Raw genomic sequence first — 21,856 nt, 5'->3', positions numbered from 1 at the left:
CCAGAGAAACAGAACCAATAGGATTCAGTGCAAATATTTAAGAGGAGATTTATTATAGGAATTGGCTCATGTGGTTATGGAAGATGAGAAGTCCCAGAATCTGCTGTCTGCAAGCTGGAGAACCAGGAAAGCTGGTCATATAATTCAGCCTGACTCTAAAATCCTGGTAATGGGAGAACCAATGATGCAATTCCCAGTCCAAGACTGAAAAGTCTAGGGGAGAAGAGAGGTGATGGTATAAATTCCAGAGTCTGAAGGCCTGAGAACCAGGAGCTCTGATGTATGAGAGCAGTAAAGGGAATTTACTCTTCCTCTGCCTTTTTGTTCTATTCTGGTACTCAGTAGTTTAGAAGATGCCCTCCCACATTGGTGAGAGCAGTATTTTTTACTCAGTCTACTGATTCAAATACTAATAATCTCTTCTGGATACACTCTCACAGACACACCCAGAAATAATTCTCTACCAGCTATCTGGGCATCACTTAGCAAAGTCAAGCTGACACATGTGACTTGTTAAATTAACATTTGTCAAGTAGAGCCCCAGGATGTCAGATGGTGAGTCACAGTTCAACAAAAGGCTGCAAGGGTTCCCAGGCTAAGGCTAAATTGGTCAATCCAAACCAAGAAGAGTGGGGCTTTGGTAAGCCTCTTGGGGTTTTATATAACAGGTGCACAAAGGGAAGGCTCTGGAGGAGAGTGTTTACCATAGGGGCAGTTGGATGAGTTATGTCAGGACCTTACATTTACTTGTGCTTCTCTGCTGGTTGTTACCTAGGGCATGCATTCTCGGGAGGAGTTAGTGTAAGGTCCAGGCCCCTGCAGGCCACATGACCCAAAAAAATGGTTGCCAAGGCAGCAGTATTATGGAGTAGTTCAGTTAAACTCTCAACGACATATAAAATTAACCCTCACAGAAGTCAACTACACAATCTTACTTCTCACTTACCCTCCATTTAAAAAGAATGCCCATAATGGGAATGCAGAGGAATATAAAAAATTCTGGTAAACCAAATAGGAAAATACATAATAGGATATCATATATAAAGTTTAAAATATATGAAATGTGCATGATGTCAATTATCATAGAGTTCAATTAAATATATTTTATATTATATGATACCTGGCATTGAATCATTCAAAAAAACTAAGATCTCACAATTCTTATATTAATTTGACAAGTGAAAAACTGGTGTGCAGGAGAATCTTAAGCTGAAAAATGGGTTCTATAAAAAGTTTATTTGTAATGCATTTTTTCTCATTTATTTTATCACTCAATTATACAAAAATATTTATTGAAAAAATTTATTGAAAAGGCAGATACAATACTAACTGCTGGGATCATGTTTGGAACACTGTTAATTCTACAGATCAATCTGAGGAGAATTGGCATCCTTACTATGGAGAGTGGTCAAATTCATGAACATAGTATGTCTCTCAATTAATTTAGGTCATTGACTTCTACCAAAATTTTGAAGTTGGAAGGTTATTTAACTACAGATTTTAATTATTTCAGAAATATGCGCCTATTCAAATTATCTCTTTTTGGAGAAATTATAGTAGATAGTGTTTTAATATCTTTAATGTCTTTAGGATTTGTAGAAATGTCACCTCTTTTAATTCTGATATTAATAATTCTGTTATGTCTCTTTTTTTTTCTCAGAGATTTTGGCAGGTATCTTATTAAGTTTACTGATTTTTTAAAAAGATTGCTTTTGCTAATTTTCCTTACTGTTTTTCTCTTTCCAATTTCATTGATTCTAACTCATATTTATTATTCATTCCTGCTGCTTGCTTTCAGTTTAATTTTTTTCTACCTTTCCAAGGGGAAGTTACAATTGATTTAAAACATTTCTTTAATCCCAATATAAGCATTTAATACTAAAAATGTTTAAGTTCTGTGTTAGAAATTTCCCAGGTTTGATATGTTGTATGTCTGTTATATTCAGTTGAAAATATTTTCTAATTTCCACTACTATTTTTAATACCAATTAGCTTTTGGAAAGGCTGTTGCTTAATTTCCAAATAGTAGTGGGAGTATTAGATGTTTCTGTTATTGATTTCTAGTTTAATTCCATTACTGACACAAATAATACTTTCTATAATTATGATCATATAATATTTGATTAGATTTTTTTTGGCTGAAAAATATGGTGAATATTGCTGAATGTTTTAAGTGAACTTGCAATCTACTGTTGTTGGGTAGAGTGTTCCATGAATGTCATTTAAGTCATTTATTAATAGTGTTCAGACTTCTATATCCATGATATTTTCTCAATACATGTTTTAATAAATGAATGAGGCAATGAATTTAATAAAAATAAAATAATAATAATAATAATAATAATAATAACAATAATAATAATAAATGAACAATGAGAAAGGAAAGTTAAACTCTCCTCGAGTAATTGTGGAACTTTCTATTTCTCTATTCATTTTTAATTTCATGTATGTTGAGAATCTATATAGTTGCATCCAAATTTAGAAATAATCCAGATAATTTTCTCTCTTCTACAGTCTTGCCATTTTACATAGTTTATCATTTTTATTTCTGTTACTTGTAACATATCTTTGTTACTCTATTTAAACTGGGTGTTCTTCAAGGATGGTTCAACATAAGCAAATCAATTAATGTGATATACCACATCAACAAAAGAAAGAACAAAAATTACATGATCATGTCAATAGATGCAGAAAAAGAATTGATAAAATTCAATACCCATTTATGACAAAAACTCTAACCAAAGTGGGTATAGGGGGAACATATCTCAACATAATAAAAGCTATCTATGACAAACCCACAGCAAGCTTAATACTCAATGGTGAAAAGTTAAAAGCCTTCCCGCTAAAATCTGGAACAAGACAAGGATGCCCACTCACATGACTTTTATTCAATATAGTATTGGAAGTCCTAGCCAGAGCAATCAGGCAACAAAAACAAATAAAAGGGATCCAAATTGGAAGAGAAGAGATAAAGTTGTCACTATATGTGGATAACATGACACTATATACATAGAAAGCCCTAAAGGCTCTACACAAAAACTACCAGAGCTGACAAAAGAATTCAGCAAAGTTGCAGGATACAAGATTAACATACAGAAATCAATGGCATTACGTTACACTAACAATGAAATACCAGAAAATGAAAGTAAAGAAACAATCCCTTTTAAACCTGCAACAAAAATGAAAAGTATTTGGGAATAAATCTGACCAAGGAGTTGAAAGACTTTTATGTGGAGAACTACAAAACAATGATTAAGAAAATTAAAGATAATTTAAAGAAATGGAAAGATATCCCATGCTCTTGGATCGGAAGAATTAATATTGTCAAAATGTCTACCTTACCCAAAACAATATGCAGATTTAATGGGACCCCTATCAAATTACCCAGGACATTATTCACAGAACTAGAACAAGTGATCCTAAAATTTAAATGAAATCATAAAAGACTCAAATTTCCAAAGCAGTACTGAAGAAAAAGAACAAAGCTGCAGGAATAATCCTCCCAGACTTCAGACAATACCATAGAGGTACAGTAGTCAAAACAGCATGGTACTGGCACAAAAACAGACCTATGGATCAATGAAACAGAATAGGGAGCCCAGAAATAAACCCACATACCATTTAACCCAATTGACCCACAGGTCAATTAATCTTCAACAAAGGAGGCAAGAATATACAATGGAGAAAAGACAGTCTCTTCAGCAAGTTGTGTTGGGAAAGCTGGACAGCAGCATGTAAATCAATGAAGTTAGAATACTTCCTCACACCATACATAAAAATAAACTCAAAATGGCTTAAAGACTTAAATATAAGACAAGTCACAATAAACCTCCTAGAAGAAAACATAGGCAAAACATTATCTGACATCAATCTTAGCAATGTTCTCCTAGGGCAGTCTACCCAGGCAATAGAACTAAAAGCAAAAATAAACAAATGGGATGTAATTAAACTTGTAAGCTTTTGTATAGCAAATAAATAAATAAATAAACAAACAAAACAAAAAGACAACCTGTGGAATGGGAAAAAATATTTGCAAAAGATAAGACTGACAAGGGCTTAATTTCCAGAATATATAAGCAGCTTATACAACTTCATAACAAAAAAGCAAACAATCCAATCTAAAAATGGGCAGAAGACCTAAAAAAGCAACTCTCCAGTCAAAACATACAAGTGGCCAATAGGCAAATGAAAAAATGCTCAATATCACTAATTATCAGAGAAATGTAAATCAAAACTACAATGAGGTATAACCTTACACCAGTCAGAATGGCCATCATTTGAAACTCCACAAATGACAAATGTCGGAGAGGGTGTTGAAAAAAGGGAACCCTCCTACACTGTTGGTGGGAATGTAGTTTGGTGCAGCCATTATGGAAAACAGTATGGAGATTCCTCAAAAAACTAAACATCAACTTACCATATGATCCAGCAATCCCACTCCTGTGTATATATCTGGAGAAACCTCTAATTCAAAAAGATACATGCACCCCAATGTTCATAGCAGCACTATTTACAAATAAGCAAGACATGGAATCAACCTAAAGGTCCATCGACAGATGATTGGATAAAGAAGTTGTGAGATATATATATCTCACACATACATATATATACACACACAATGGAATACTACTCAGCCATAAAAAGAATAAAATAAAGCCATTTGCAGCAGCATGGATGGACATAGAGAGTCTCATCTAAGGGAAGTAAGCCAGAAAGAGAAAGAAAAATACCATATGATATCACTTATATGCAGAATCTAAAAAAAAATGACACAAATGAACTTATTTACAAAACAGAAACAGACTTACAGACATAGAAAACAAACTTATAGTTACTAGGAGGGAAAGCAGGTGGAGGGCATAAATTGGGAGTTGAGGATTTGCAGATAGTAACTACTATGTATAAAATAAACAAGTTCTTACTGTATAGCACAGGGAACTATATTCAATGTCTTGTAGTAACCTATAGTGAAAATGAAAAACAACATGAAAATGAATATATGTATGACTGAAATATGCTGTACACCAGAAACTGACACATTATAAACTATTATTCAACTTAAAAAGTAAAATAAAATAAATGAAATAAAAAATTAATCTTCAATATTTGTGTTGGTATTTCCAAGTCTTTTGCCTCTCTCTATATCAACTTCAAGAATCAGTTTCTTGATATCCACAAAATAAATGTTGAAATTTTGATTGGAATTGCATTTAATCTATAGGTCAAGTTAGGAAGCACAGACAACTTGACAATATCTATTCCTTTATTTAGTTTTGATTTCATTCATCAGAGGTTTCTGTTTTCCCTCATAAAGACCTTGCACATATTTTGTTAGATTTATACTTAAGTATTTCATTTCTTGGGTGAGGAGTGCTAATATGGAAGGTATTGTGTTTTTCATTTCAAGCCGCACTTGTTGATTGCTGACAAATAGGAAATCATTTAACTTTTGAATAGTAATTTTGTTTCATACGACTTTTGCTATAGTCACTTAGTTCCAGGATATTTTTTGTTGATACTTTAGGATTTTCTGCATAGATGATTACATCATTTCTGAAAAATGACAGTTAAATTTTTTCCTAACTAATCTGTATAACTATTATTTTCTTTTCTTGTACTATTGATTGAGTTAGGATTTCCAGTATAATGTTTCAAAGGAGTGGTGAGATGAGATACCCTTGTTTATTTCTGATCTTAGCAGAAAATTGGCTAGTTAAGAATGATATCATTGCCTGTAGGTTTTTGGAATATGCTCTTATCAAGTTAAAGACATTACTCTCTATTTCTAGTTTATCGAGTATTTTTTAAATCATGAATAGGTTTTGAATTTTGTTAAATGATTTTATTGCATCTATTGATATGACCATGATTTTACTTAGCCTGTTGATGTGATGAATTATAGAAATGGATTTTGAATATTGAAACCACATTGCATACATGGGATAAATTCCTAAGGTCATGGCTTAAAATTTTTCTATACATAGTTTTGTTGAGGATATTTGCATCTGTATTCATGAGAGATATAAGTTTGTAGTGCTCAGTTAATGTCTTTGATTTTGATATATGTTAATCATGGTCTAATTGTATGAGTTAGGAAGTATTCCTATTGCTTCTATCTTCTGGAAGACATTGTAGAGTATTAGTATAATTTCTCCCTTAAGTGGCTGGTAGAGTCCTCCAGTGAATCCATGTGGGCCCATGGTTTCCCTTATGGTTATTTATCAACCTAATTTCTTTTATAAATAAGGGTATATTCAAATTGTCTATTTGTTAAGGAATTTCATATCTACATTAAAAGTGATATTAGTCTGTAGTTTATTTAACTTCCTTTGCCTTTGATATAATGGCAACACTGGACAATAAGTGGAGAAGTGCTTTCATTTTCTATTTTCTGGAAAAGATCACATACAAATTGGTGATAATTCTGAAAATATTTGCTTTGATTTTGCAGTAAAACAAAGTGGGCCTGGAGATTTCTTGCAGTAGTTTTAAAGTCATAAATGGTAACTAAGTTCATATTGGACTATTCATTTTGCTTCTTTTTGTGAGTTACAGTAATTTGTGTTTTTTGAGGTACTGGTCATTTCACTTAATGTGTCTAACACAAGCATGGCATGTTATTCATAATTTACACTTATTATACCTTTAAAGTATTCATGGTTTATTGTTATACCTTGTTTCACTTGCATTATTGAGTATTTGTGGCTTCACTTTTTTGCTAATCTTGACAGAGGTCTGTTAATTTCATTTATCTTTTCAATGAACCAGTTTTATGGTTTGTTTCCCATATCGTTTTGTGCATTTAGTTTCATTGATTTCTCGTCTTATTTTTTTTTTAATCTCTTCTTTCTTGTTTTAGATTTAATTTGCTATTCTTTCCCCAATTTCATAAGGTGTTTGATTTGTTTACTGATATGAGGTTTTCATGTTTTCTGATGTGAGTATTCAGTGATATAAATTTTTCTCAGCACTGACTGAACTGTATCTTACATATTTCATATTTTTGTCATTCATTTTTATTTCTCCTGAGGTACTTTCCTTCTTTTTTGTACATTTTTTATTGAGTAATAGTTTTTACAATGTTGTGTCAAATTCTAGTGTAGAGCACAATTTTCAGTCATACATGAACATGTATATATTCATTGTCACATTTTTTTCGCTATGAGCTATGACAAGATCTTGTATATTTTTCCCTGTGCTATACAGCATAATCTTGTTTATCTAGTCTGCATTTTAAAATGCCAGTCTGTCCCTTCCCACCCCCCGCCCCCTCGACAACCACAAGTTTGTATTCTATGTCTATGACTCTGTTTTTGTTTTGTATTTATGTTTTTTTTTTTAAAGATTCCTCATATAAGCGATCTCATATGGTATTTTTCTTTCTCTTTCTGGCTTACTTCACTTAGAATGACATTCTCCAGGAGCATCCATGTTGCTGCAAATGGCATTATGTTGTTGGTTTTTATGGCTGAGTAGTATTCCATCGTATAAATATATCACCTCTTCTTTATCCAGTCATCTGTTGATGGGCATTTAGGCTGTTTCCATGTCTTGGCTATTGTAAATAGTGCTGCTATGAACATTGGGGTGCAGGTGTCATTTTGAAGTAGGGCTCCTTCTGGATATATGCCCAGGAGCAGGATTCCTGGGTCACATGTTAAGTCTATTCCTAGTCTTTTAAGGAATCTCCATACTGTTCTCCACAGTAGCTTTCCTTGCTTTCCTCTCCCACTCTTAATAATTTAGATGTCTTCTTTTACAACTTTGTGTTTACTCTTTTTGTAATTCATGGCAGTTATCTCCTTTCCAGTTATGAGTTTCTCATTTTTGTAGCATCCTGCTTCTTTTCTATTTAGAGCAGATCTGTCAGTATTTCTTTTAGCATGGGTTTAGTGTTGCTAAACTCTTTTAGTTTTTGCTTGTCTGTGAAGTTCTTTATCTCTCCTTCTATCCTAAAGGATAGCCTTGCTGGATAGAGTATCCTAGGCTGAATCTTTTTTTTCATTCAGGACTTTGAATATATCTTGCCACTCCCTTCTGGCCTGTAGTGTTGGTGTAGAGAAATCAGCTGAGAGCCTTATGGGGGTTCCGTTGTAACACACACTTTGTCTCTTGCTGCCTTTAGGATCATTTCTTTATCCTTGACTCTGGCCATCTTGATTATGATATGTCTTGGTGTGGGTCTGTTTGGGTTCTTCCTGTTTGGGGCCCTCTGAGCCTTCTGTACTTGGATATCTGATTCCTTCTTTAGGTTTGGGAAGTTTTCAGTCATGATTTCTTCAAATACCTTTTCAATCCCCTGTGTTCCTTCTTCCCCTTCTGGAACCCCTATTATGCGTAGATTGGTACACTTTATATTATACCATAGGTCCCTTATATTGTTTTCATTGTTTTTTATTTGTTTTTCTCTCAGCTGTTCTGATTGGGTGCTTTCTGTTGTCCTGTCTTCTAGGTCACTTATTCGTTCCTCTGCATTATCTAGCCTGCTTTTTGGACAGCCTTTAGGTCAGCTCTCATCTCAGCAAATGAGTTTACTAATGCTACCTGGTTCTTCTTTATAGCTTCTATCTCATTTTTGACATAGTTTATATCTCTAAACATGATTTCTTTTAGTTCCTTCAATACTTTGATCAGTTCTTTTTTGAAATCTTGATCTAGTAGGACATCAATGTCTATTTCCTTGATCGTGCTTTCAGGGGATTTCTCTTGATCTTTTAATTGGGAGTGGTGCCTCTGCTTCTTCATATTGCTCATATCTCTGGCACTGTGGCTTAAGGAGTATCAGTTATCTAGTTCTCCAGGAGATGGTGTGCTCTTAATGATTTTATCGAGAGGTCTTTGTGTCTTTGCCCTGTTTTGTGAACTCAGCTTGCTGTTTCCAGAGACCTTCTTTTGGCGCCCTCATCTGTGCTGCTCCCAGTGGCTGTTGGCTAGCAGATCACGCCCCCTCCCAACACTGGGTCAGGTGCTGAGCTCTTACCTGGTGGGCAGGTGGGTCAGTCCCCCTCCCAATGCCACAGTCAGATGCTGTGCTTCAGGGTGAGGCAGGTGGGTGGATCACGCCCCCTCCCAGCACTGGGGCCAGGTGCTGCATTCCTGCCAGGAAGGGGGTGGCCGCACGCCCTCTCCTGGCGCCAGTCACTCTGCTGCTCTGTGCAGCTGCCCACTCTGCCTCCAGTCAGTGCTCTGAAGACAGGCTCAGGGAAGACCACAGAACGGCCCCACCCCTGCTCCGTGCCATAGCTCAGCTCCTTGTTTGTCTTGGTGGCACAAGTTCTCTAAGGTGCCAGGGCAGAAAGATCCTATCTGCCTCAGGCTGTAAACAAGTCTCAGTCCTGCGTAGGAGGTTGTGGAGCCCCCGGGTGCGGATTCAGGTCTTAGCCCTGCCCCTGCCCGGGTGCTGCGCACAGGAGGAGATGGAGGAGCACCAGTAATGGCAGCACAGGTCTGAGGAGAAGAAGGCTATGGCACCCCTCCTCCCCAGGGCACACCAGCTGTGTTGCTTCGTTTTTGCAATTTATGGGGGACTGAGGTTGTTCTGCTCCATATCCCCTCCCAGCCACAGCATACAGCACCCTGCAGTCCCCTGGGGCTGCCTCAGTGCAGCTGCCCCAGTCCTCCACCTGGCTTGGACAGACCGGCCTGGCCCCAGCTGCCGGCTTGCCTCTCAGGCTGGGTGTCGTGGGGACCCTTTGTGCCCATTAGTTCTGTCAGTCAAGGGGTGTTCAGGCCAGATCTGAGCCTCAGAGTCTTCCCCTCCATCCCACTGGCCTCTCGATTGGATAGGGGAGACCCAGCAAACGAGTGCCAGTCCTCCTTTGCCGTTCCCTCCCCGCAGAACCGGTCCCGCACTGTTTTGTTTCTTCTTCTTTCTTTTTTCCTTTTCTCCTACCAGATTTTTGGCGTCTTTGTCTTTTGAATAGGGCGATGTTCTGTCAGAGTTTGGCAGGTGATCTGGTTGGCTGAATAGGTCCATAGATGCGAGTTTTGGTGTATTTGTGGGAGAGAGTGAGCTACGAGCGTCCTTCTACTCCACCATCTTGCTTCTCTCCTGGTATTTTCTTTCATTAATGGGTTATTTTAAACTGTTTTTTAGTTTTCAAGTTTTGAGAAATTTTTTTGTTACCTTTCAGGTATGTGTTTCTAACTTTGACACTATTGTGGTCAGAAAACACTCTGTATGATTGAAAGTCTTTTAAACATATTGAGGTTTGCTTTATGGCCCAAAATGTAGTATCTTTTCTACATGGCCTATGAGCATCTGGAAAGAACATTTATATTGGTATTGTTTGGGTGACCTATTTTTCCATCAGTCAATTCTGGGTAGTTTATAATTTTGATCAGGTCCATATCCTTACTAATTTTCTGTCTATCCACTGTTGAGAGAAGTGTTGTGTTTACCAACACCATTTATTTCTGTATCCACTATTACTTTATATATTTTAAAGCTGTTGTTTGATGCATAAAATTTAGGATTGTTACATATTATTAATTGAATATTTTACCATGTTTTTCTCTCCCTGCCCCTTGTAATTTCCTTTGTTGTGAAATTTACTTTAGGAAAATTCCTGATTTCTTCAGATTCATATTTGCATGGTTCACTTTTTCCATCTCTTTACTTTGAAACCATATATATCAGGATATTTGAATTGATTTACTGATATATAGCATATATATCAGCACTGTATCAGTCATGTACTTTTATCCTTTGCCATTCTTATAATTGTATGATTATAATTTATTACATGTATTATATATTATATATTTAGAATTGTTTTGTCTTATAATTGGACATTCACATTTATTGTAACTTTTGACATGGTAGGGTTAAATTTGAGATTTATATTGCTTTTTGCTCTTTCATTTACTTCTCTTACCTTATTTTTTACTTGAATGTGTTTTAGAGTATCATATTTATTTATCTAGTGCTTTTCAGTATATCTATAGAGATTTTTAGTTGCTCTTGGTAACATGCATAACATATCAAAATCTACTGGTATTTACCTATTTTAGTGCAGTGTAAAGAACTTTTGCCTCTTTTCCCTCTCTTGTTTATAATAGTCTTAAATATTTTCACTACATGTATTGAGAATCATGTTACACAATGTTAAAGTCTTCACTTTCTATTGTTCTTTTATCCTTCCTGGTGTTCCAATATCTCTTATTGTTTCACTTCTCTTTGGAGAATTCTCTTGAACTATCCTTACAGGATGGGTCTGGTAGTATCAAATTATCCTGTGTTTAATTTATTTGAAAATGTGTGTATTTCTTCCTCACTCCTAAAGGATAACTTTGCCCACCACAAAAATATAGGTTGACAGTTGTTTCCTTTATGACTTGAAAAACGTAAAGTCATCTTTTTCTGCCCTCTACAGTTTCTGAGGACAAGTCTACTATAATTTGTGGGTTTTTTCCCCCATAATACTCCTTTCCTCCTCCCTCTGGCTTCTTTCATGTTTATCTTTTGATTTTAATGGTTTGAATATTGTGTGCCCCAGAATGGATTTCTTTAGGTTTCTACTAATTTGAGGAATCTTAAGCCATTATTTTGTCAAAGACATTTCGGATTTACCCTCTTTCTTACCTCTTTCCAAGACCCCAATGACAGGAATGAATAGTGGATCTTTAGTTATTGTCCCAAAGATCCTTGAGCCTTTAAATTTTTTTTTAAATGTGTTTGCTCTCTGTTGTTCAGTCTGAATGATTTCAACTTAAAGTGTTCTATCTTTAAGTTCACTGAGTCTTTCTTTTCCCTTGTCATCTCCATTGTGCTGTTAAAACCATCCACTTAGTTATTTCACTTATATTTTTCAGTTCTGGGAAATTAAACACTTTGTCCTTCATAATTTCTTTCCTTGCTGAGACTTTCTCATATTTTATTTCAAATGTGTTTTTGCTTGTTAAAACATTCCTATGGGGGTTGCTTTACAATCCTCATCAAGCAGTTCCAACATCTGTGTCATCTCTATGCTGGCAGCTATTTATTGTCTTTTCTCATTAAAGCTGTAATTTTCCTGGTCCATGATGTGAATTTTTACACTGGACATCTTGGGCATATGAAACTCTGGAATCCATTTGAATCTTCTTTTTTACAGACCTCCTCTGAGACAACTCGTGAGGTAGAGAGATTCTGCCATCTAAGTACCAGGTAAGGGTGAATTTATAGGTTCTCCCCTTGACATGCTTTAAACTCCAGGAGGGAGGGGAAGCTTATTACTGCTGGTCATGTGTAGGTATGAGGAAACAACACATTATATTAATGCTCCTCACCACATCCTCCACAGATACCAGGATGAGTGGTTGGGAAAGCCCTCGTTAGGGCTGGATGGTGGCCAAAGTACCAGCTTACCACATGGCCTCATCTGACACAATCCATGTAGAGAAGGAAAGGCTCTTCATTACTGCTTGATGTGGATATGAATGCAAGGAACCCACAAGGCCTGTACTTATGCCATGATGGGGGTAAGTGTTGCCACTTCACAGTAAAGGCTTTGCTGTCCAACAGGTTTTCTCTGAAACCACCCTGACATTGGTTGAGGGGGGATGAGAGGCTCATTATACCTTGGCAACACTGACGCCTATGATGCCACTCACTCAGCATTTCCTGATGGGGGTGTGGCTGGAGCAGTGATTTTAACCTTTAGGTTCTGACAGAGTAGGGCAATACTTCTCAAAGTTGCCTCAGTTGATGGGTTGCCACTGGCTAGAGAACCCTTTCCCTAGGGCTTTCTTCTGTTTTGATTTTTGGTCTGTGGTCATAGGCCTTTCTATCTGCCAGATAGTCCAGCACTTAACCTGAGCTATATTAGGCAAAAGAAAAGAAAAGAAAAAACAAAAACAAAAACAAAAAAAGCAGGCAACTTAAAGTCATGTTTTTCCTTGGGTCCCATTGTCTCTTACTAATCTCCATTTCTGTTCATTCTTCCTATATTTCTTTTATATATAATGTCCAGGGGTTTTGGCAAATATGAAAGTGCATCTATTCTACTAATCTTGAGCCAAAAGCCCTAGACCATATAAAATTAATTTATTTATTTGTTTGAGTTTGTCTATCCTTTTATTATGTCTCTTTTTAAAATTCCACTTTTCCTTCCTCCCTCTATTACTTTTGATTTGAATATTTTATAGTATTTCATTTTAATTTATTAAATAACTTTTTAGATCTTCATATATTTGAGGCTACTCTAAGTATTACAATGTACATAGGTGATGTTTTCCCATATACTAAACATTAATATATTACTACTTCAAACAAGATCCACAAATCTTAGACCTATATAGGTTCCTATACCATCTGCTTTGTCATGAACTATGAAATGTCCTGTGATTTTGTCATACATGGAAGCTACAAGTAAGCCTGTTAGTTTTATGAATTCTGGCAGAAGACATGAAAATCACACATCAATGGCAAAATATTTTATTACTCATGACATGGCAAGCAGTATGAGCATCTTCATATTGATTTCATGAGTTCATACCACTTCTTCATGCCTCCCACCTTATTCCAAGGCAGGCAATAAGAAATGGTCTAGGTGGATTCTGCACATGAAATGGGTTTGCACCAGAGGCGAGGAAGCCCAAGTTTTGGAAACCTGAATATTTTGGCTAATCTGTATATTAACTTTTCCAATAGGCCCAAAGGATTAATCCAGTTACCAAGGGTGTATTAGTTATAGCAGAGGTTCTGTCTATACCTGCAAGTTAGAACTCTAGGGCAATTCTATAATCTAAAACAAACCTGAACAATGACTGCATCCAGGGACTAGATGGAGGAACCTTAATGAATTAAGCACTCCATGGAGTCACCTTTCATTGAAGCTTTGCTTCAGATTGTGGAGCAGAAGATAAAGTTTCCTGGAGAGGGAAAGCTGCAACACTTTAAAGTAAAGGCAAGATTACCCTGGGGCCAAGTTTTCTGTATTCTTAAAAAATACAAATTTCATCTGACAAACAAGGCTTGTTGATCCTTTTGCCCAAAATGGATAATTTAAATGTTTTAAGAGATTGCAAACCGGCATTCCAACCTCTGTCCCAGAAGGAAACATTATTTATATAGTGCAAAGCAAAAAATTTTTAAAAACTGCCATGTGCATAAGTTACCTGCCAACACTTACTCTACATTATAACCATACTTTTATAAGTAAATATATTGAAATTTCCCTTCAGGCAATGTTACAATTTTGTTTCCAAGAGTCATGCACATTTAAAAGGACTTAGAAGAAAAACAATTTTCATGTATGCCCAGATATTTACCATTACTTGCTCAAACTTGAAATCTTTGAAGTACCAACTTTCTCTCTGGTATCATTGCCTGAAGAATATCCATTATCATTTCTTTTTAAAGCATTTCTGTGATGAAAAACTCTCTAGACTTTATTTCATTTGAGAATAACATTATCTTGAATCCATTCTAAAGGGATATTTTTGTTAGTTATAGAATTCTGGGTTAATAATTCTTTACCTTTAACAATTTAAAGATGTCTTATTGTCTGTATTCTGTAGTATCTGATGAGAAATACATATTCAAATTACTGTTACTCTATGTAATATATTGCCTTTAAGTAAGAGCTTTCAAAATTTTTTCTTCATCGATGGCTTTCATCAGTTCAATTACATTGAATACTGGTATGCATTTGGACTTATTCTCTTCAAGGTCATAATGCTTCTTGAACCTTTACATTTGTCTTTCACTAAATATTAGGATTATTTCTTCAAATGTTTTTTATGCCAATCTCTTTCTCCTACCCATTTGTGACTACAATGACACAAATGTTCAAACTTTTAATACTGTCACACAGATCCTTGAAGCCCTAATAATTTTTCTCAAACTGTTTTCCAAGTTTGATTTTGTTTCTAATTATTTTCAGGTTCACTGGGCCCCTGTCACCTTAAGTCTGTTATTGAACTCATCACTTTTATTTTATTTATTTATTTATTTTTGGCCAGAAGGGAGCAACACTTTATTTTTTTTAACATTTTTTATTAATTTATAATCATTTTACAATGTTGTGTCAAATTCCAGTGTTCAGCACAATTTTTCAGTCATTCATGGACATATACACACTCATTGTCACATTTTTTTCTCTGTGATTTATCATAACATTTTGTGTATATTTCGCTGTGCTATACAGTGTAATCTTGTTTATCTATTCTACAATTTTGAAATCCCAGTCTATCCCTTCCCACCCTCTGCCCCCCCCCCCGGTAACCACAAATCTGTATTCTCTGTCCATGAGTCTATTTCTGTCCTGTATTTATGCTTTGTTTTTGTTTGTTTGTTTTTGTTTTTTAGATTCCACATATGAGCGATCTCATATGGTATTTTTCTTTCTCTTTCTGGCTTACTTCATTTAGAATGACATTCTCTAGGAGCATCCATGTTGCTGCAAATGGCATTATGTTGTCGGTTTTTATGGCTGAGTAGTATTCCATTGTATAAATATACCACTTCTTCTTTATCCACTCACCTGTTGATGGACATTTAGGCTGTTTCCATGTCTTGGCTATTGTAAATAGTGCTGCTATGAACATTGGGGTGCAGGTGTCATCCTGAAGTAGATTTCCTTCTGGGTACAAGCCCAGGAGTGGGATTCCTGGGTCATATGGGAAGTCTATTCCTAGTCTTTTGAGGAATCTCCACACTGTTTTCCATAGTGGCTGCACCAAACTGCATTCCCACCAGCAGTGTAGGAGGGTTCCCCTTTCTCCACAGCCTCTCCAGCATTTGTCATTTTTGGATTTTTGAATGACGGCCATTCTGACTGGTGTGAGGTGATATCTCATTGTAGTTTTGATTTGCATTTCTCTGATAATTAGTGATATTGAGCATTTTTTCATGTGCCTTTTGATCATTTGTATGTCTTCCTTGGAGAACTGCTTGTTTAGGTCTTCTGCCCATTGTTGGATTGGGTTGTTTATTTTTTTCTTATTGAGTCGTACGAGCTGCTTATACATTCTGAAGATCAAGCCTTTGTCGGTTTCATTTGCAAAAATTTTCTCCCATTCCGTAGGTTGTCTTCTTGTTTTACTTCTGGTTTCCTTTGCTGTGCAGAAGCTTATAAGCTTCATTAGGTCCCATTTTTTTATTCTTTCTTTTATTTCTTCTAGGAGAAAATTTTTGAAATGTATGTCAGATAATGTTTTGCCTATGTTTTCCTCTAGGAGGTTTATTGTATCTTGTCTTATGTTTAAGTCTTTGATCCATTTTGAGTTGTTACTATGTATAGAAAATCCTAAAAGGTCCACACAAAAACTACTAGAGCTGATTGAAGAATTCAGCAAGGTAGCAGGTTACAAAATTAATGTTCAAAAATCAGTTGCATTTCTTTACACTAACGATGAATCAACAGAAAAAGAAAGTAAAGAAAAAATCCCCTTTAAAATAGCACCCAAAGTAATAAAATATCTGGGAATAAATCTAACCAAGGAGGTGAAAGAATTATACACAGAAAACTATAAACCACTGATGAAGGAAATTAAAGAAGACTTTAAAAAATGGAAAGATATTCCATGCTCTTGGATTGGAAGAATCAATATTGTTAAAATGGTCACACTGCCCAAGGCAATCTGCAGATTTAATGCAATCCCTATCAAATTACCCAGGACATATTTCACAGAACTAGAACAAATCATAATAAAATTTATATGGAACCATCAAAGACCTAGAATTGCCAAAGCATTACTGAAGAGAAAGAAAGAGGCTGGAGGAATAACTCTCCCAGACTTCAGACAATACTATAAAGCTACAGTCATCAAGACAGCATGGTATTGGTACCAAAACAGACATATAGACCAATAGAACAGAATAGAGAGCCCAGAAATGAACTCATCACTTTTAAAAACCAATTTTAAACACTGTATTTTTCAGTTTTATAAATTCTACTTAGTTCTAAATGTTTCTATTTTCTCAGCTGAGAACTTATATTTTCTATTCATTTTAAGAGAATTCACATTTATGTCATGGAGTATAGTACTAATGGCTGCTTTAAAGTGTTAGCATGATAATTCCAAGATTTGTAGCATCTGGTATCTGGCATCTATTCATTGTCACTTCTCTTTGAGTTAGTCATATTTTCCTGTTTCTTTGTATGTTGAATAATTTTGGATCATCATTTTGAACATAGCTAAAATGCAAAAATCTGACTCTTTTAAAAATCCTCTGGACAATGTATGTGTGTATGCATTTTTAAAAAGACAATCAATTCAATTAGGTTCTGACCACAACTTTGTATTTCCCCTTTTATGAAGAATGATTCCAATATCCAATTTTGCTTCAAAGTCTTTACTATGACAATTTTGGTCTGCCTCGCCTATGATTCTGAGTTTAGTCAGCAACATGGGTGGTGCTTCATATTATAGTTACATTATCAAAGATATTGCTATGTTTGTTTTGGCCTATACCATGAGTGCTCAGGTTGGAGATGAGCTCACAAATTGAAATGGTTCACCTACAAAATAAGGAGGTCCCTTTCTCCAGCTCTCTCTTCTCTAAAATTACCCATCTCCAGTTCCAAGGGACCACTTTTCCTTACTCCAAATAGACTAGACCCATGTTTCTCCTGGATATTGTCACTTCTGCTGCCACAAAGCTCTGCACAAATGAGGTAACCTTAAATAAGATGGTTTTTTCCTCCTGCAGACTTCACTGTGTGTGACATCACTAGAATGCAACTCCTTAACTGTAGCTGCCCTCAAGGAAAGGCCAAAGGCGGGAAAGGGAGAGGGAGAGAATAACTATCATGAAAACTCTCCCCACATGCTTCAGCTTAAAGGTGCCCCATTTACCAGTCAACTGGCCAGAAAGATAGTGCTTCCGTTAGATATTTGTTTATGCTCATTAACAGCTTTATACTAGTGATGCCCTCACATCTAGGCCAGAATTTACAAATTTTTTTCTAAGTTAGCATATTTGTTGGCATATAATTGTTCATAGTAGCCACTTACGATCCTTCGTATTTTGTGGTATCAGTTTTAATGTTTACTCTCATTTATTTTGAGTCCTCTTTTTCCTTTTCAAAAAACTTAGTTTCATTACTTTTTCTGTTGTCTTTTAAGTCTTTATTTATATCTATTTGTTATGAACTTCCTTTTGCAAACTCTAACATTAGTTGGTTCTTTTTCTAATTTCTTAAGTTGTAGTTTTCTAATTTCTTAAGTTGTAGTTAAGTTATTTAATTTTTTTTTCTTAGTGGAGGCATTTATTGCTATAAACTTTCACCCTAGAAATGCTTTTGCTGCATTCCACAAATTTTGGCATATTATTTTTGTTTTCATTTGTCTCAAAATACATTCTGATTTCCTGAGTGTTTAGATTAATATTTTAACACTGAAAGTTTTCAGGAATTATTTCTTCATATATCATTTCTAACCACTTTTCCCCTATTTCCAGCACTGCTGAGACACATATAGCACAATGGCAGCCCGCATTTCTAAGAAACTGCTATTCTTCCTTCTTTTTTCTATATTCTTTGGATTGTATGTCTATCAATCTATGTTTCAGTTTTTTTTTATTCTAACAGTTCATATATACTGTTGAAACACTCTAGTGAATTTTTGTTTATACTTTTCAACACAAGATTGTCATATAAATCTTTTCTATAATTCCTTATTATTGATACTTTATTTGAAGAGATGTTGTCTTCATATGTATACCTCTTTAAGCATGGTTTCCTCTAGTTCTTTGAACATATAATGGCTGATCTGAAACACTGATAAACCAGATATATAGGCCCTTGAATGCAGGTTCTGTTACCAATGTCTTCTGCAAGATGGTCATTTTCTTTTTTGCATGTCTCAAGTTTTTATGCAGTTGAAAAATACACATTATAAATGATATATGGTAGCAATACTGGCTAGTTAACCACAACACAACTCCAGGGATGGTAGTTATTCAATTTTTTAATGTACAGTGATTGGACGCTTTTAGTGAAGTCAATTTCTCCCACAATGTTAAACCGAAGGTATTACTCCTTAAAGGGCATAAACCTGGAAACATCCAGTTATCCTGGAATGACTAGTTTACAAGGACTCAATTTGTCTCTTTTCTTGAACTTATCGAGCTACTGGCTACACTAATTACAAGTTGATTTTTCTACGGTTTAGGATTTTTCTATGCTCTGGGGCATCTACTACTGAATGGCCTAATCCAATTAAATTCAGGTCTTTTGCAGTGGTAGTTTTTTATGTCAGTCTTTGTTCTGACTACAGGAATGTTCTTAATGCTTTGTGTGGTTCTCTATGGAAAGTTAGCTAGTCTACAGTTTAGCAGGTTGCTCTCATAAAGTACCAGCTATATATTTACTTATCACTGAAATATCTATCATTTTTGGGATAGCCTACAAGTTTGAATGTCCCCATATTCTTAAATAAAGTTTCATTACAAAAGGCTTAAGGGCTCTGTTTTTATGTTCTGCCTGTCCTACTCAGAATCTGTCATCCAGATCCAAGGAGCTGGAGGGATAGTGATAACATTTCCTCAAAGTGACAACCCAGATTTGTAAGTATTAAACTGGGAGATAGCTTGTGTTCTTCTCAACTTGCCTCACCTATTATGAAACTTCAAAGGCACAAATGACCTGTAGTGAGGACAAGGGGCTCAGTATTCTGAGGACACCAGGCCTGAAGAAGAGCTTCTGTTTTAAGTGTCTGAATTGGGAGAGGAATAAATCTTCATCTTGTCAGCTGCAATTGCTTGGAAGTGAGGATCTACAAAACTGAGCTGGAGAGTAAGAAATTTTGGCATCATTCCATTCTGGACTTTAGACCTCAATTGTTAGCCAAAAGAGTAGGATGCCTGTATTCCTGACTCAAATGCTTGGAGTGAAGTCACTGCTGAATTGAAATGGGAAGAGTTAGTGGGTGGTGGTTTGAAAGGCATACAATTTTGGTCGTCAGTTTTAAAATTCTTATATATTTCATTATTTGCTATATGCCATTAGGAGAATTTCCAGAAGTGTGTATTTCAAACCTTTTCATAATTATTATATTTCTTGTGGTCATCTATGATCAGTGATTTTAGATGTTACTATTATGACTTACTGAAAAGCTCAGATGATGGTCAGCATTTTTTAGCAATAAAGTATTTTTTAATTAAGGCATGTAATTTTTTATTTTAGATGTAATACTACTACACACAATAGACTACAGTACAGTGTAAACTTAAATTTACATGCACTACTGAAAAAAAAAACCTCATGTGATTCAAATTATTGTGATATTCAATTTACTGTGATGGTGTGGAACTGAACCCACAATACTTCCAAGGTATCCCTGTACATCTTGAGGAAAATTCTGAGAAATTGGTATTGCATTTAAATGTAATTTTTCTTTCATTATATTATAAAATATGATATACAGAAGACAATGTGAATTATACATGTACTCAAAGAATAATTTAACAAGCTTAAAGGAAGAAGATATTAATCAGTATCATTAGAGTGGCATATGTAATTATATTTTTACCCAGATGAACCACTATCCTGACTTTTCTTTAATACATTCTGCTGCTTTGCTGAAAATAATGAGATACATGCATAATATGTAGTTGGAGTTCATTCTATTTCATTAATGTGTACTAATCTACAGAAAGGAAACACCACCACAATTAATATATCTATTCCCTTGATAGTTGCATGTTTCCCAGTTTAGAGCTATTAAGAATAGTGATGCTACAGATATTAACACGTCTTAGGTGAACATATATGCCTCTATCTTCATGGGCATATATACAGTAGTGAAATTTCTAAGTTACAAAATATGTGCATATTCTTCCTTCAAATAAATCAAAGCAATATCTTCCTAGGTCAGCCAACCAAGGCAATAGGTATAAAATAAAAAATTAACAAATGGGGCCTAATCAAACTTAAAAGCTTTTGTACAGAAAAAAAAATAAGCAAAATGAAAAGACAACCTACAGAATGGGAGAAAATATTTGCAAATGATGTAACTGACAAGGGCTTAACTTCCAGAATATACAAATAGCTCATACAACTTAATGACAAAAAACAAACAATGCAATCAACAAATGGGCAGAAGACCTAAACAGACACTTCTCAAATGAAGACATACAGATGGCCAACAGGCACGTGAAAAGATGCACAATACCAGTAATACAGAAATGCAAATCAAAACTACAATGAGGTATCAACTCGCACCAGTCAGAATGGCCATCACTAAAAAGTCCACAAACGGTAAATGCTGGATAGAGTGTGGAAAAAAGGGAACCCTCCTGCACTGTTGGTGGGAATGTAATTTGGTGCAGCCATTATGGAAAACAGTATGGAGGTTCCTTAAAAAACTAAAAGTAGAGTTACCATATGATCCAGCAATCCCACTCCTGGATATGCATCCAGAGAAAACTCTAACTCAAAAAGATGCATGCACCCCAATGTTCATAGCAGCACTATTTACAAAATAGCCAAGACATGGAAGCAACCTAAATGTCCATCAATAGATGACTGGATAAAGAAGTTGTGGTACATATATACAATGGAATAATACTCAGCCATAAAAAAGAATGGATTGACATTTGCAGCAACATGGATGGATCAAGAGATTATCATGTTGAGTGAAGTAAGTCAGAGGAAGACAAATATCATATGATATCACTTATATGTGGAATCTAAAAAAAATGACAAACAAATGAACTTATTTACAAAACAGAAACAGACACACAGACATAGAAAACAAACTGATGGTTACCAGGAGGGAAAGCAGGTGGGGGGTGGATAAATTGAGAGTTCAGGATTTGCAGGTACTAACTACTACATATACAATAAATAAGGCCCTACTGTATAGCACAGGGAACTATATTCAATAGCTTGTTGTAACTTATGATGAAAAAGAATATATATATGTA

At 35.3% G+C, this 21,856-nt stretch overlaps 1 long non-coding RNA gene across 1 annotated transcript in view; it reads right to left on the bottom strand.

The window, feature by feature from the left end:
- Nucleotides 1-16,067: 16,067 nt before the first annotated feature.
- The window catches only part of LOC140691767 (uncharacterized), an 81,047-nt gene continuing 75,258 nt past the window's right edge, over nucleotides 16,068-21,856 (bottom strand). The window contains exon 2 of the long non-coding RNA XR_012067438.1: nucleotides 16,068-16,103. This is a non-coding gene — a long non-coding RNA (uncharacterized lncRNA). The remainder of the gene's footprint in view (nucleotides 16,104-21,856) is intronic.

Source organism: Vicugna pacos, chromosome X, assembly GCF_048564905.1.
Source record: "Vicugna pacos chromosome X, VicPac4, whole genome shotgun sequence".
NCBI lineage: Eukaryota > Metazoa > Chordata > Mammalia > Artiodactyla > Camelidae > Vicugna > Vicugna pacos.
Note: the sequence above shows the minus strand (reverse complement) of the source record. Positions and strands in the feature narration are given on the sequence as shown.